The following is a 4,178-nucleotide window of genomic DNA, read 5'->3' as shown; positions in this document are numbered from 1 at the left end:
CTGTATCAATTCATCATTCGTCACAACAACAATTAACCTTGATACGGAAGATGATGGAATAATGGTCTTGACGCGTGTGGAATACGAATTACCGAATGCTTTGTATGGCGATATTGCAAATTAACCCCAATTAGCAATGAAGAATGTAACATCAGAGACGTGCCACAGAAAAAACTGTGTTGAATATTCAACGGCTGCCACATCACGCCTTTAACTTCAGATATTCAATTACAAAGTAAACATCTTTGTGTAATGCATTTCTATAAATATTGATGGAGCTGGTACGTTATCGATGACAACCACGTTTTTGAACAGTATGGAAATATGATACGTCAGTTGATTCAGTCAGGACATCATCTTTCTAGATTTTCATTCGATTATTCAACTGCTCATGTAGCAAGTTTCATCTTGCACCTCTCGTTTTGAAAATTTCATATCAGAAAAATATCAATTCCTTCAGCACTGTTCACGAAATGACAACACTTTAGGAAAACTATTTGCTGTATAGTAGATTCACGAGTATCGACCATACACAACGACGTATGTTTGCTAAATGGGCTCTGTAGCAGTTGACAACTGTTCCTAACTCCCTAACTCCACAAGAAAATTTCGACGATATCTTACACACACTCTGTTTTAGTCAAATTCAAATATTCAAATATAGTCAAAGAAACATCTCCTATTTTAGTAAATGACTGTAATATCAACTCCAACTCACTTCTTTTATATCCTCTGGATGAAATAGAACTACTAGAGATAATGAAGTCGATATCTTCTAAGACTTCCAGTGGTGTGGATGAAGTATCTTGCAACCTCTTGTTCAAGGTGGTTGAAAATTTGATCGAACCCCTCTTATACCTCATTAATATCACCTTAGTTGAAGGTATATTCCCAACTCGACTCAAACATGCAATAATAGTACCTATCCATAAAAAAATTACAAGCACTCGGTTTCCGATTACAGAGAAATTGCGTTACTATCTGCATTTTCCATAATATTCAAGAAAACTTATCAAAGAAGACTCCTCTCTTCTTGCAAGAAGTATCAAATCAACCCAGACTGTCAATATGGCTTCCAAATTGGCAAATCCAATCAGGATGCCACGATGAATTTAGTCAATGAAGCAATTTCCAATCTAAAAGTGAAAAAACAATTGTATGATCCATTCGACTTGTCACTGTTGACACTGTTGATCACGACTTTCTTTTGGGCAAGCTGTTTGGTCTAGGAATTCGTGGCTCATATCTGGATTGCAGAATGCAAACTGTTAGGGTTGAAGTAGAGGCTGGGATCTTCCACTCTAGGACCTGTGTTGTTTCTACCGATGTTCTCCAGGGTAGCGCCCTAGGACCTATGCTATTTTTTTCATTCGTACATGACCTCAATAACAGTAATCGTCAACATTTTACACTGCAATTTGTCGACGATTCTTCGTTCACTTTGAAGTCCTTGAATTATGAGGGATTGTCGTGTCAGTCCAATCAAGCAGTTGCTGATATGCAAACATATGGTTCTCAAAAGGGTCTCATTCTCAACAGCTCAGAAACTAATACAATCGTATTTTCACTAAATGAGAATGATCGCAGTGTTCTGATCAAAATAAAAGTCAATACAACAAAATTCACCTGTAAGTGTTCCCAGAACATCCATAAATTTAACAATCATAATCCACTCATCGAGGAATAAATACAAATCAAAACACACCAAGATCTAACATTCGATTTATTACACAAAACAATACACACACACACACATATATATATATATATATATATATATATATATATATATATATATATATAAATATATATATAAATATATATATATATATATATATATATATATATATATATATATATAAATCAAGAATGAAATAATTCGTGGACACAACACTCAAAAAATAGGGGCAAACCGCGGACACGTGTTTCTGGCTATTGGCCAATAGCCAGAAACACGTGTCCGCGGTTTGCCCCTATTTTTTGAGTGTTGTGTCCACGAATTATTTCATTCTTGATTTGTATCATACACACTCGATAATATCTCTATCTGTATATATATATATATATATATATATATATATATATATATATGTTTTTCCGGGTGTTCATCCGTTGTGTACTATTCGATAGTCGACGTTTCGTCATCATCTCAGATAGCATTATCAAGACGAGTTACACCTCTCGAAGCGAATCAGGAACTCGTCTTGATAATGCCATCTGAGATGATGGCGAAACGTCGACTATCGAATAGTACACAACGGATGAACACCCGAATATATATACGTATATATATATATATATATATATATATATATATATATATATATATATATATATATATATATATATATATATATATATATATATTTGTGAATTTTTATATTTTAGTATTATTGACTTTCTCCATGGTGTAGAGTCCCTGGAAATGAACTGATTTGATTTGAAAGCGTCTAAAAAATTTTCTGAAAAGATAATCTAGCATAAAGTTTTTGTTTCCATTGAAAAAGAGAGCAATTTTGGTAATAGGGGTAACCCGTGGTCCAACATCTGAACGACATTCAGAAATATGGTCCTCATTCTTTGGCCGAAGCCAAAATTTCGCTATGAAAGATCGAGGTTAACATTTTTTTAGGGTTCCCATATTTCTGATGACGGTACAGAAAAAGGTTCATCCATTCCACAAGGATCAGAATCTGTTTGAAAACATAGATAGAAAAAATATTATTTGAGAGTAATAAAACCAGTGTATCATCAAATTTTGGGAGTTTAAGAAATAATTCACTCAGTGCAGAATCCATAGGTTTGAAGATTCACCTGAAATTTTCTTAAGTAGAAATATTGGCCCTATTTTACATAGCTTAGTTTGGAATGTATATTTTAGATATACTGGGGCAAAATTCATCAATCAATAAATTCTTTCACATGAACAGGATATCGCAGATATCAAACAGATGTACCGTTCCAGCTTTTTGTGTTCACCCTGTATACATTAACATGTTCGACGTGATGTAACCTTTGTTTCCCACGTTATTGAATCTCGATAGCGGGTGATTAAATTCACTGTTGGATTCTCTGGAAAATTATGCGGCAGTTCGTGGAGTTTAAGTCGAACGACTTTTTCCATGTCGAAATGTTGTGGAATATCATTTGATCATTTTTTCGACATTTGAAAAAATTCTGCTAGGAATTAGAAAATGTGACTTTTGTTGAATGTTGAAACGCTCAGTTTGAAAAATATACTGAGTTATTTTCGATAAAGAAGAGATAAGTGAGCCAAAGAAAACAGATCAGATTCCAACTGAAGGAGCTAAAAAATATGATTTTTGGAAACGTGACAAAATTCTGAATCAGTATTCTAGAATTAAAAACTCAGCGCAATCCAAACAAAATAAATGATTCCTAATGCGTTTCCATAGTTGGTCCCAGCCCAACAAAGAAACCAAAAATGTTGGATGAAAATGTATTTATTTTTCAAAAGTATCTCTTCGCAGCTCCATACACTCTTATAATAAGAACGGTCTTGCTCCTCAAAATAGCCATTAACTACCGACATCACTTCTTCATTGTTGGAAAATCTTTTACCACTGAGCCATTATTCCAAGTTTGGGAGCAGAAAATTATCCGAGCGGGCTAAATCTTGCGCAAAAGGTGGTGCATGAGGTGATCTGTGTGAATTGAGTTAGCAATAGGTAGCAATTCAAACTTCAATTCTTTAATTTTGGTCGTTGCGATACTGGATTTGTGAGCTGGTGCATTGTCTTAATGAAACAATTTTTTTTCTCAACCAGATACGGCCGATTTAAACGGAAGAGACTCGCCCAGAGTATAATCCAGCTCAGATTTCATAACGGTTGGGCTGAGGCCTCTCAAATGAAAGTTTTGCACCACATAACGATGGTCAATTTCCTTCATTATCACAAATTCATCAAAAACATTCGCTTTTGATGGTTGCCAAACAAATACTAAACAACGCAGCGTCTTCAAACTTGAAACATATGCTTCATAGACCGTTTACTACTGTAACATTGATAATTCTCAAACAACTACCGCCATCTCTAGGTCAGGCCGGGTACTTCTAAAACCCCTCCCGTAGACATATTGTATAGGTTTAGGTGGTTCGTTCAAAGCTATTCTGCGAATTTATCTATAGTATTTTTCATTAAATTCGATTGTTACAG

At 34.6% G+C, this 4,178-nt stretch overlaps 1 protein-coding gene across 1 annotated transcript in view; it reads right to left on the bottom strand.

Moving 5' to 3' along the window:
* LOC111518327 (uncharacterized) overlaps positions 1–4,178 on the bottom strand; it is a 55,412-nt gene that overhangs the window by 45,589 nt on the left and 5,645 nt on the right. The gene's annotated exons all lie outside the window — the stretch shown is intronic.

The sequence above is a fragment of the Leptinotarsa decemlineata genome, unplaced genomic scaffold (genome assembly GCF_025532065.1).
Source record: "Leptinotarsa decemlineata unplaced genomic scaffold, Ldec_3_MD MMD2_tig00001719_RagTag_RagTag, whole genome shotgun sequence".
Taxonomy (NCBI): domain Eukaryota; kingdom Metazoa; phylum Arthropoda; class Insecta; order Coleoptera; family Chrysomelidae; genus Leptinotarsa; species Leptinotarsa decemlineata.
This window is presented reverse-complemented; position numbering and strand designations above follow the sequence as displayed.